This window comes from Leucoraja erinacea, chromosome 8 (assembly GCF_028641065.1).
Source record: "Leucoraja erinacea ecotype New England chromosome 8, Leri_hhj_1, whole genome shotgun sequence".
NCBI lineage: Eukaryota > Metazoa > Chordata > Chondrichthyes > Rajiformes > Rajidae > Leucoraja > Leucoraja erinaceus.
The window spans coordinates 18,785,118-18,798,829 of NC_073384.1; the positions used below are offsets into that span (position 1 = coordinate 18,785,118).

A 13,712-nucleotide genomic window follows, 5' to 3' on the forward strand; every position below is an offset into this window, starting at 1 on the left:
TTGAATTTGGTTGCCTTACACCCTGCTTGAAATAGATTTTCAACGAATGGCTGTGAGTCAACTGTTAGCCCATCAGCCGTTAGTGAGCTGCCAGCACATCAGGCTTGAGTGACTGAGCTACCACCCCAAGAATCCATTTGGCCCACAACGTCCATATTAACCTGTCCCTTCAGCCCACAGTATCCATATTGCGTCGGGGGACCAGTCGTCCCGTGTGAACATGGGACCCAATGGGTCCCACTTAGTCTAGTATATTATAAGGTTTTCACTATAGATTTTTTAATTCAATTTTGTGGGAGCTAACAGAATCGGACCAATTTCAAAAGGCAGACAGTCTTTCTTTTCCGTCTTTAACCAGTCTGGTTGTTGATCCGTATCTTCCAACCAAAAGTTCATATTTTTGACATTGACTGCCCAAAAGTAAAATAAAATATTTGGTAAAACTAATCCTCCTTTGGTCCTAGATTTGCATAAGTATTTGTTGCTTATTCTATGTGTAAAGGAGTCAAGTCTGACACACTGTAACTTTACTGAGTCTTTAATAAAGGCACATGTCAAACACGTCCCAGTACTGACTGCATCTAGTCTTCAGGCGTACTGGAACCAAGGGAGGAGCAAGGGGACGATATCATAGTTATACTGAGATGACTGGGCGTGGTTAGTTGTATTGAGGTAGATACATTATAGGTTGCATGCATAAACCATCTACATCCTTTCCCTTAGAAATCTAAAATTGAAGTTATAACAGTGGCAGTGTGAATGTACAACACATGCAAATTTAAACAAAATCACCGTAGCGGACAGGAGGTTTGACAACCCGACCCGAGCGTATGCGTAGAGCACCACCATCCTCCCCACTAGAAGAGGAGGTGGAGCAGTAGCAGCCAGGAAGGAGAAAGTCGGCCGAGACCCAACCGGGAATGCGGGAGGTGACCCAACCGGCACAGGTGATCCAGGAGGAGGAGATGGGGGAGAAGGAGGTGGAGAATGAACAGGGGAGGAGATCATCTGCCCGAAACCAGGAAGCGCAGAGGGAGGAGCAAACTGACCGGGGCATGCAGTTGGCTATGGGGTAATTAGTAATGACAGGGTTGAAACGCAATGGAGTAGCGTAGAGATCCGCAGTAGAAGGCAGAGGCTCGTTAACGGCCAACAGGTGCTGGCGGTTCCGGCGGTAGACACTTCCATCAAAGTCCACCAGGTAAGATCTCGGGGAAGTGTCCACACCAACATCGGTTGCGAGTCGGGGGAATCCGGTGGCTGGTGGACGACCTGGCCAGGCAGTAGTAGTGAGATCGGGCGGCAGGACTTGTCGTGAGAGCGGCGCTGTACCTCATGCTTGTGAGCAATCCATTGCTGAACGGTGGCAGGCTGGAGGACCTTGGGCACCAGGGATTGTTGGGCAATCGGCATCGGTGGGCAAAGCACACGGGACATCAGACGCTGGGCAGGGGATCGCATGCTAGGGTCCCATGAGATGTTGCAAAGGTTTAGTAGACCTAGGTAGAAGTCACCATTGGAGAGACGAGACTGCTCGAGCAAATTCTTAGCACTGCGGACAGCTCGCTCGGTCAGGCCATTGCTCTGCGGGTATTCAGGGCTGCTGGTATAGTGAGTGAAGTTCCACTTCACCGCGAAAGCCTGGAATTCTGCACTGGCGAACTGACGGCCGTTGTCGGTCTGTAAGCGGACCGGGGACCCAAAGGTAGCAAAGTGTCTGCACAGCTTACTGATAACCATTTCAGAGGTGATAGCAGGGAGAAGGTCCACTTCGAACCAGTTGGAGTATGAATCAACCAACACCAGGTAGTGTTTGCCTCGCCATTCAAATATGTCAGCAGCCAGCGAGGTCCAGGGCATGGCAGGCGCAGGCTGCTGCAGAAGTGGCTGGCGCTGCTGATGTGGGGCAAGAGTATTGCAATCAGGACAGGAGGCTACTCGGGCTTTAATGTACTTGGCCATGCCGGGCCAATAGTATTGTTCTTGGGCATGTGAGATGGTGGCATCGGCTCCGGGATGCCCCATGTGGGCAGCGTAGTAGTACAAGTCATATAGGGAGGCAGGGACGACCACCTTGTGACCCTTGATGATGATGCCGTCCCGGAGCACAAGCTTGTCGCGGACCAGAAAGAAAGGGTGGGTGCCCGCAGGTAGTGAGGTGCGTCTGCTGGGCCACCCCCACTGGATGACAGCTGCGAGCTGTTGCAGGTCGGGGTCGTTGGCGGTGTGCTCAACCAGGCACTGCAGCTGCTTAGAGGGAACAAAGTTGACATTGAGTACCTGCAGATCCTCCTGCTCGTAGATGTGCCTGTCACAGGAGGACCGGGGGGCTCGGGACAGCGCGTCGGCCACATGCATCTCGGTGCCCCTCTTGTACACGATCAGAAAGTCGAACCGCTGGAGCTGTAACATCATGCGCTGGAGTCTAATTGGAGCGATATGGATAGGCTTTTTGAGGATGGTCACCAAAGGTTGACGATCCGTCTCGACGGTGAATCTGGTACCGAAAAGGAAATCCTTGAACTTGGAGCAGGCGAATACAACCGCAAGAAGCTCCTTCTTGATTTGTGCATAGCGCTGCTCAGTGTCTGTCATGGTACGCGAGGCATAAGAAATGGGCTGCAGCGAGCCATCATCATGGAGTTGCAGGCAGGCAGCACCGAGTCCGAAGCGGGAAGCATCACACGCAACTACAATCGGACATTGCAGATCGAAAAACTTGAGAGTCGGTGTGCTGATCAGCTTTGTTTTGAGAAGGTCGAAAGCTTGCTGGTGTTGGGGAAACCAGGACCAGGCAATGTCTTTTTTCATCAGTTGCCTCAGGGGTGCGCTCAACTCGCTGAGGTCAGGGATGAACTTTCCCAAATAGTTGACCATGCCCAGGAAACGCTGCAGGCTGGTCAAGTCGGTCAGAGCAGGCAGCTCGGAGATAGAGTTGGTCTTCTGCGGATCAGGTTTCAGCCCGTGGGCTGCGAAGATGTGGCCAACATAGGGTACTTCAGCTACACGGAACTTGCACTTTGACGGGTTAAGTTTTAAGTTGATCTGGCGAGCGCGGTCTAGAATCCGTCGGAGATTGTGGTCGTGCTCAGCAGCATCTTTCCCATAAACCAGGATGTCATCCACGATAATGGCACACGGCATCCGGCAAACAGTTGCTCCATGGAGCGTTGAAACACTTCGCTAGCAGAGTTGATGCCGAATGGCATCCGCAAAAATTTGAATATTCCGAAGGGGGTGCCGAAAGTGGTTAAGTCTGGGGCGTGTTTGTCTAGAGGCATTTGCCAGAACGAGCTTCTGGCATCAAGGACAGAGAACACCGTGGCCTGACTGACCTGGGCAGCAACATCTTCTACAGTCCTCATGGGGTAATGAGGACGTCTTATTGTCAGAGTTAAGTCTTTGGGGTTGTTGCACCCCCGTATCTCGCTCTTACCCTTCTTCATGGTGGCGACCATGGTGCAGACCCACTCGGTGGGTTCGTTGACAGCTTCAAGCACTCCCATGTTCTTCAGCATGGCTTCGACCTTGCCCTTCATGGCAAATGACACCCTGTGTGGAGCACGGACCACTGGTACAACCGACGGGTCAGTTGCGATCTTGTATACAAGGGGCATCTTACCCAGATCATCATCGAATAGGTCAGGGTACTCGGAGAGTGGATTCAGCATCACCCGCACTTCATGGACAGTAGGGTCAAAGGACACCAGCCCGAGATCCTGACACACCTGATTGCTCAAAAGAGTCACACAGTCACAGTCAAGAATGAAAAACGACAGGTCACGCGAAGATTTCTTCAGCACACAATGGAAGGTGGCCCTCCCCACAGGTTTTAGCTCCTCTCCCCCATAAGCATGCAATATGGAGCGGTCAGCAGTTAACAGCTCATTATTCCTTATCTTCCTGAACAGGGATGTTGACATAACATTCACCTTCGCCCCCGTGTCCAGCTTAGCAGTGAAGGGTTTGTTGTTGACAGTGACAAGCACAGAAGGATCGGGGAGGCGAAATTGATTATGAAGGAGAGAATAAACACTGGCATCTCCCATGGAAATACTGGGCTCAGAGTCGAGGGCAGTGTCGACAGAAGACTGGGAACCGAATTCGTTATCAACTTGTTGAAGGTTGTTTAAAACTTGTCTGGGAGCTGGAGGAATATTCCCACAGGAGCGACAGGCAGCTGAGAAATGGTTCATCTTCTTACAGAAATTACAAGCTTTACCAAATGCTGGGCACTGCGACTGCATAGAGTGGACATAATTGCAGTTGGGGCACTTCTTGACAAGTGGGACCCGAGCGGCATAAGTCAGCCGCAGTGCAGGGCAAACGTTGTCTTGCTTGCGACGGGGCATAGCAACACCAGTCAGAGTAATAGCCCGATTGTCAGATCCCCTCTGCCCATGTAGCGGGGCAACCACCTCAGCTATTCGGCATGCATGCATAGCCTCAGTCAGGGTGAGATCCGGTCTTCGCAGCAGCTCCGCTCGTAGCTTCTGATCTAGCATGCCGGTGACCAAAATATCTCTGGTGAGCTGATCATGCATGTTCTCGAAACGGCTCCACTGAGCAAGGTAGCGCAGGTCAGCGATAAAACATTCAACAGGTTAATCAGGCTGCTGTTTCCTTGTAAAGAATCTAGCCCGCTCCAATGTACGGTTGGAGGGCAAGTCACAAATCTCCGCAAAGTTGCGTAAGAGACATACCGGGTCGTTGGCAGTTTCCGCCGGCTCGACGACCTGGTCGTTGTCATTCAGGACCGCTGGATTGTAAGTGAAAGCCTGAACATGCTTCATAGCATCGGGACTGGCAAGGTTCAGCGGGAGTGAGGCTTTGACCGCATCAGGGTAGTTTCGGTGCACGATGTTGATGAAGTGGTTGTAGTCCATCACGAAAGTAGCCCATCGCTCCGCAATGTCAGCATCAAAGACAAGGGGAGAGGGCTTGCGGCATGAGAATGCCATGGTAAATAGGGAATTAAACACTAGTAAAACTAGGAGCAAATAAAACCCGATAAACAGGAGGCATGTGTTTATCTTTCTGACACCATGTAAAGGAGTTAAATCTGACACACTGTAACTTTACTGAGTCTTTAATAAAGGCACATGTCAAACACGTCCCAGTACTGACTGCATCTAGTCTTCAGGCGTACTGGAACCAAGGGAGGAGCAAGGGGAAGATATCACAGTTATACTGAGATGACTGGGCGTGGTTAGTGGTATTGAGGTAACTACATTATAGGTTGCATGCATAAACCATCTACACTATGTTTCTTATAATTCCAATTAAAACTTGTCACTATAGAGTCAACGTTATTAAAAAAAAATTGGGATGTATATAGGAATTGATTGAAAAAGGTATAGCAATTGCGGAAGGAAAATCATTTTTATAGCGTTAATTCTGCCGAGCATGGAAATGAGTAATGTTTTCCAGTATTGAATATTCTTATGCAGTTTATTAAGTAAAGGCATAAAATTTGATTTAAATAAAGAAGTATATTTCTTGGTCACATAAATTCCTAGGTATTTAAATTTTTCATTTACTATTCTGAAAACTGATTGTTGCAATATGTATAACTTAGGTTCCGTTATTGGCATAATCTCATTTTTATTCCAATTAATTCTATATCCCGAAAATAAACCAAATTGAGTTATTAGATTGGAATGCTGATTTCTGGGTTTGTAATACATCGCCTGCATATAAAGAGATTTTATTATCTGTGTTTTTAGTATTATACCCATATATTTCTGGATGTGCTTGAACACTTTCTACAAGTGGTTCAATAGCAAGGGCGAATAATAACGGAGATAACGGGAATCCTTGTCTGCAACCTTTAGATAAATCGAATTTTGATGATAACATTTGATTTGTCATTATTCTAGTTGTTGTGTTGGTATATAATGTGCAGAACTTCTCACCCAGTTGAAATTTTTCCATCACCGAAAATAAATAGGGCCATTCCACTTGGTCGAATGCTTTCTCAGCATCTAACAAGATGACTGCAAGATCTACATTAGTTATTCTGTTTGAGTATATAATATTAAATAGTCGTCGCAGATTATAATATGAGTAGCGTTTTGGAATAAAGCCTGTTTGGTTGGGGTGTATTAATTTATGAATCACTAAACTTAATCTATGGGCTAAAATTTTGGTTAATATTTTCTGGTCGGTGTTTAAAAGTGCAATTGCTCTATATGACCCTGGGTCTTTAGGGTCCTTATCCGTTTTGGGTATGAGTATTATTGTTGATTCATTTAAAGTTTCTGGTAGTTTCTGTTGCATGAAGGCATGAGTGTATAGTGTCTGTAGACGTGGGGAGATCAGATCATGGAATTTTTAATACAATTCACTATTTAAACCATCAGGGCCAGCGGCCTTTCCTTTTTTTAATGATCTTCAGGAGAATTTCTATGTATTTCTTCCTTGCCAGCCTTTTCCGGAGACGGCTAAAGTTGTCGGTATCTAATCAGTTTGGCGTTTGGAAGGAACATCATCATTTTCGGCACTGTTTAACACACTGTTAGAATAGAATAGAATAGTTTCTTTATTGTCATTGTAACATGGACCATGTACAACGAAATTTAAAATGTCAGCCAGTCAGTGCAGCATTCAAACATTTCTAAAAGCTAACGATACATACACGGTAAAATAATAAAGATAAACAACTAAATAAATATCACGAACACAGCACGCATCTCAGCCAGGATGGCAAGTTGCAGAAAAAAATAAATAGCCTTTGAACTACATCACCAACTCCTCCCCAACCCCACCATTCTTGAAACATGTTTTATTTAAATTGGTATTGGTTTATTAAATAATATGAATGCTCTTTCAGAATATATTTGATTTGCATCTTGAGTATCTAGCACCCTCCACTTGAATCATTAATTTTATGGTGAAACATTTAACCAAATCTCAAAGAGCACACCGACAGTGGAATAAAATCTTCAGTAAAATACACTTCCCATGACACTGTAACTAATTTCAAATACAGACACTGTCATAGGGGGTATTTGTTAATCATAACCCACCTGGTGCCAAGATGGAGCTATAAATTTCACCTTTCCAATTCTCCATTGAAATTGTAAATTATTTTATTTATTCAAAATCATGACATTCTGCCTCCAGAAAAAACAAACAAATCTGTGTCACCAGCATATTCCATTGCATCACAATACAAAGTGTTCACTTGGACACCCCATGAAATTATTCTTTCACTTCAAACGCTCAATTATTTATAAAGGCACAAGAGACACCAAATGCTGAAATCTGGAGTAATTATTAAACTGCTGTATGAACTCAGCAGGTCAAGCAGCATCTAAGGATAACTTATTTATACATTACCTCTTGAAAAGGTAAATACACAATAAAACACATCGAGAAAATTCATTAGAAATACAATAAATAGTTGACTACAATTCCTATGTTTATATCATATTGTAATATTCACCCATATCTCTCAGTATATTTACAGAAAACATGCAAAACTTACCAGAAATTATTCAGCATTATTTAGGATTCCCCAAAACCGGATTGGGTATACAAAACTACATATACAATCCAAAATAAGGCAGTTCACAACCTACGGTGAAGGATAAATTCCCTGTAGGATATATTGCATGTTGAAATTCATAACTCTGTGAAATATTTCATCTGAACTTATTATGCCAATATAAATGCTCATCTGTCCTAATGGGTGAATTATACAACTTTTGTTTGAATTGTTTACAATTGGACATTTCAGTTCAAACTTTGCATGACCACGGGGTTTGATGCTCTTGCTGTTTCATCCCTACCTGTCGTCCACCATTACATTTCAAATAGATGCTATCGCACATGATCACTGCTATTCTCTCCCCTCCCCAAACCCCTGGTATTCATCCTTCATACCTTGGTGAGTTCCCGATTAGGGATTCTATTAATTCCATGGCAGACATCTGTTCCAGCATCTTGCTGTACTCGCTCGTGAAGACATCATCAGTGCGTCGCCTTCTTCTAGTGTGAGAAACAATATATGTAAATGAATGGAAATTGGCGGTTCATAGATATATCGGAAACCAGGATACTAGGTGCACACGGGTTCATGCCTCCACTTAATTGCATAATACACTAGATAAATGCTTCCAATATTAACACTGACACATACATGCACACATACATTTTCACACCATAGCAGAAGAACAGGCCATTCTACCCAAATAAATTTCCCGATTTTATTCTCCCCACATTCCCATTAACGCCAACATATATGTGTGTGCCTGTCTATGTGCATGTTATTATCGCTTCTCGGCCCTTTTGGCTAAGATCAAGAGTAGTATCTGTTCTTATCAGTAAAAGAGTCTATCTGCTCTTATTTGTACAGTTCTGGTGGTCCATTGGGGACAAGGGCCGTGGATTGCAGAGTGAATCAGCGACAATGGCAGCAGCTGCTAGAGCAGGAGTACAGGGTATCTGCAATACCCTGAGAATCGGCATTAAGGGCCACAGCGAGGGGCTTCCCTTCTCACAGACCTGTTCGTGAAGAAGGTCTTACTGGAGACCTGCAAGTTTGAGGCCAAGAACATCTACTGCCTCCAGGACTTCCTGGGTAACGAATACTTTGATGTTATCTTCAAGTATCTGACTGGATGGCAAAAGCTGATGGAAGACTTCCGGGAAAAGGGGAATGAAGCTCCGCTGTCATTGCTGAAAGTGCAGCCCCTCTTCACCCTCCCCAACCAGAAGGAAAGGATGATCACGGTGCACATGTTCAACCCACATGTGCCTGTAGTGGATGTCTTCACCTTCCTTGCTCGCTACGTCGAAGGAAACATAGAAACATAGAAATTAGGTGCAGGAATAGGCCATTCAGCCCTTTGAGCCTGCACCGCCATTTAATATGATCATGGCTGATCATCCAACTCAGTATCCTGTACCTGCCTTCTCTCCATACCCCCTGATCCCTACATGTACAGTGAAACTGAAAGCTGCTCGTACTCAGTGCATACATACAATTTAGCACAAAAAAACAAGAAACCTCAAAAAAATTTCCCCCTTATCCTTAAACTATGACCTGCGTGGATATGAAGGACCTGCATGGGGGGGGGGGGGGGGGGGGGGGACATATAAACTGATATATCATATATATCCTCCATCTGTATATATTGTATATATGATATATGTATATATGTCCCCCCCCCCCATCTCCCTTCTGTTTTTTGTTTTTTTTCTGTTTCTTGTTTTTTGTGCTAAATTGTATGTATGCACTGAGTACGAGCAGCTTTCAGTTTCACTGTACATGTATAGTGACAATAAATGGCATATATATCTATATCTTGCCCTAAAAGAGCCTGCACCTATGCACAGGCGACAAGAGGGGCTGTTGCCAGCACCCCCAGGGCGGGTGAGACAACCCCCACCACTGCCAAGACCCCAGCAGAAAGGGGGAACATGGATGAGGACAGCCCGACCACCTCGACCCCCCAAGTACCAGAAGTAGACCCTCAGCACCCTGCGCAGGAGGGAGAGTCGATGGAAGAAGGGGAACAGCAGGAGAAATGGATGATGGTGACGCAAAGGAAACACCAGAGGGTTCAGCCCAAAGAGCAGAGGCTGGAAGGGGCTGGTAAGTCCAGAAATAACTCCAAAAAAAAGATCTCTCTCCCTGACAGAAGGCAGCAACCTCTCCTCGTTGGAGGATGAGGTGACCGGGAAGTCCCAACGAAGGAGGCAAAGGAAGAAAACCGGGGGGGAAAAGAGAAGGGCCACGCCGATCACCCCGCAGCCCCTGGAGACCGAGAGCAGAGCAGCGGCCGAGGGTCTCCAGCCCTTGGAGACCGGGATCATTGCAGCGGCTGATGAGCCCCAGCTCCGGGCAATCGGGAGCAGTGAATCTGCCACTGTACCCCAGCTACAGGAGACGGAGGCAGCGGCGCACCCAGAAGGCAGCGGGCGCACCCCCCCCCCCCCCTCCCCCCCCAACGACATCTTGGTTTACACCACAGGCAACTCACCCCGTTAAGGATGCCGGGTACCTGAGCCCAGGAAAGCTGAAGCAATTCACTGAAGCGGTGGGCATGAGGAGACACGATAATGGTCATTGACTATAAAGACAATGGCCCACTGCAGACTGCAGGAGTACGTGATGAGGGACTCACTGAAACTCGGTGCAGCCAACGCCAAGGCTCAGGGGCGAGGGCCACAGTCTAGGGTCCTACCGCTGCTGGACTTTGGGGGCACGGTATGGTGGAGACGCCCCTCGAATTAAGGGAAAGTATCCCACGCCAGGGGGCACGGAACTGTTTCGTGGAATTGGAAAAATGTATAAACTGTATTGAACAATTTGTATAGCCTCTGAAAAAAACTGTGCATGTCTATTACATTTTTATATTTATAGAAAATAGATGGTATCGACCAATGCAAACTGCTGCTCCAGGTGTCCAATTTTCAGATGTTCCTAACCTTGTTGGACCTTTGGGGTTAGTGACCTATTGGAAATTCACATCAGTCAAGAAATGGTGTTGGGTAGACTGATGGGACTGAAGGCTGATAAATCCCCAGGGCCTAATGTTCAACATCCCACAGTACTCAAGGAGGTGGCGCTAGAAATGTTAGACATATTGGTAATCAATGCCTGTGGATTGAAATGTAGCTAATGTTATCCCTCTTTTTAAGAAAGGTGGGAGTGAGAAAGCAGTGAATTATAGACCTGTTAGCCAGACATCAGTGGTGGGAAAGATCCTGGAGTCGATTACTAAAAATGTAGTAGCGGTGCATTTGGATTACAGTAACAGGATCGGTCCATGTCAGCATGGATTTACAAAGGGAAAATCATGCGTGATAAATCTTCTGCAATTTTTGGAGGATGTAACAAGTAAAATGGACAAAGGAGAGCCAGTGGATGTAGTGTACCTGTAAGTGTAGCCTCCTTGCCTAAGACTCTCGAGCCAAAGACTCACACTTTACTCAACAAGGTCACTCCCCTACAGCTGCACTTCTTTATCTGTTACCTAATCAACAACTTTAGGACTAATTTGTAAATTACTCGAACCTGGGCCTTGGCGCTCCCTTGAAATCTTCTTTCCCTCTGACTGACCTACTTCCCGCCTCACTCAATACTCACCCAATACTCACTCTCGTTGCTTCTGGCTGCTGCTTCTCTTTAATTTTTATGGTCTATCTATGTAGCTATCTATGAGACCATCAGATTCCTTCTTCCCCTATTATTAAACGTTGCACAATATCCTTTTGGAAAACCTACTCATGACTGTAATATTTTATCTGAACTTATTATGCCAATATAAACGCTAATCTGTTCTTAGGGGTGAATTATAAAACTAGTGTTTGAAATGTTAACAATTGGACACTCTAACCCCTGATCATTTCAAACTTTGCATGGCCACGAGGTTTGAGCCCATGCCCATGGCCCTGATTCTCTCGCCGTTTCATCCCTACCTGTCGTCCACCAAAACATTTCAAATAGATGCTATCGCAAGCACACCACCTCCCCAAACCCCTGGCATTCAATCCCGGTGCCTTCGTGCTTTCGTACCTGACTTTCTTCTTCGTCAGGGATTCCAGCAATTCCGTGGCAGACATCTGGTCCAGCCACTTCCTGTACGCCAGTTGTCGCATTGTTCTAGTGAGAGAAACAAAATAAATAAATTAATGGAAATTGGCAGTTCATAGAAATATCAGAAACTGGGATACTGGGAGCACACTTCCAGCCAATACTCACTCTCGCTGCTTCTGGCTACTGCTTCCCTCCAACCTTTATGGTCTATCTCTTTATCTATCAATGGGACCATCAGATTCCTTCTTCCCACAATATTAAACATTGCACCATATCAAATTAACAATAGACAATAGGTGAAGGAGTACGCCATTCGGCCCTTCGAGCCAACACCGCCATTAAATGTGATCATGGCTGATCATCCCCAAACAATACCCCGTTCCTGCCTTCTCCCCGTTCCTGACTTCTTCCCATTTCCCCAGACTGCTATCTTTAAGAGCCCTATCTAACTCACTCTTGAAATTATCCACCGCCCTCTGAGGCAGAGAATTCCACACTCATAACTCTCTGTGTGAAAAATGTTTTCCTCATCTCCGTTCTAAATGGCATACCCCTTTATTATTAAACTGTGGCCCTGGTTCTGGACCCCCCCCCCCCCCCCACCCCCCTGCTCCAACATCAGAAACATGTTTCCTGCCTATTAAGGGACTGTCCCACTTGGGCGACCTAATCGGCGATTTCCGGCGAGTTTTCCCTCGACATACTCGCAGCATGGTCGACACGAGGTCGTAGGAGGTCCTCGTAACTCTCCTTCATGATCGGGAGTGGTATCCGCATACTCGAGCTAGGTCGTAAGCGTTTTTTCAATATGTTTAAAAATGCGCGCGAGAAAAGAAAGGTTGCCATGGGAACAATCAATACATTTTTACTTGTAGGTTTGGTAGTAGTAGGTCGTAGTAGGTTGTAGTAGGTCAGCATGTTAGTCGTAGGTAATCGAGGGTAGTTGAATGTAGTCGTACATAGTCTTCATCATAGTCGAAGGGAGGTCAAAGGAGATCGAAGGAGGTCGACTTCACTCTACTATTCAGTGACCAATTTTCCCATAGCTAGTCGAGCTGGTCTTCATCTTTGCCGAAGGAGATCGAAGGAGGTCTTCTACATATTTGAAGGAGGTCTTCAACAAGTCATTTTTTCAAACTCTTCTAAACTTGCCAATTTGGTCGCACAAGTGGGAAAGCCCCTTGTGTCCAAACCCTTAATAGTCTTAAATGTTTCAATAAGAACATCTTTCATCCTTCTAAATTCCATAGTATACAAGCACAGCTGCTCCATTCTCTCACCATGTGATTGTCCTGCCATCCTGGGAATAAAGCTTGTAAACCTACGCTGCACTCCCTCAATAACAAAAATGTCCTTCCTCAAATTAGGGGACCAAAACTGCACACAATACTCCAGGTGTGGTCTCACTTGAGCCCTATACAACTGCAGAAGTACTTATTTGATCCAAACTCAACTTCTCTTGTTATGAAGGCCAACATGCCATTCGCTTTCTTCATTGCCTGCCATACATGCATGCTTACTTTAATTTACTGATGAACAAGGACCCGTCAGATCCCGTTGTACTTCCCCTTTCATCATATTGACAGCATTTAGATAATAATCTGCCTTCCTGTTTTTTCTACCAAAGTGGATAACCTCGCATTTATCCACTTCTCTTGTTATGAAGGCCAACATGCCATTCGCTTTCTTCATTGCCTGCCATACATGCATGCTTACTTTAATTTACCCATTGTACTTCCCATTTCATCATATTGACAGCATTTAGATAATAATCTACCTTCCTGTTTTTTCTACCAAAGTGGATAACCTCGCATTTATCCACATTAAACTGCATCTGCCATGCATCTGCCCACTCACCCAACCTGCCCAAATCACCCTGCATCCTCATAGCATCCTCCTCACAGTTCACACTGTCACCCAGTTTTGTGTCATCTGCAAATTTGCTAATGTTACTTTGAATTCCTTCATCTAAATTATTGATGCATATTGTAAATAGCTGTGATCCCAGCAACGAGCCTTGCCACTAGTCACTGCCTGCCATTCTGAAAGGGACCATTAATCCATACTCTTTGTTTCCTGTCTTCTCCTTATTTCTGTCTTTCTTTTATCCCTATGGAAGACATATTCATGAAATATTTTATATGAGCTTATTATGCCAAAATAA

General features: G+C 45.5%; 1 pseudogene; it reads left to right on the plus strand.

The window, feature by feature from the left end:
* Window positions 1–8,275: 8,275 nt before the first annotated feature.
* LOC129699904 (U2 spliceosomal RNA) lies at window positions 8,276–8,409 on the plus strand (annotated as a pseudogene).
* Window positions 8,410–13,712: the final 5,303 nt, after the last annotated feature.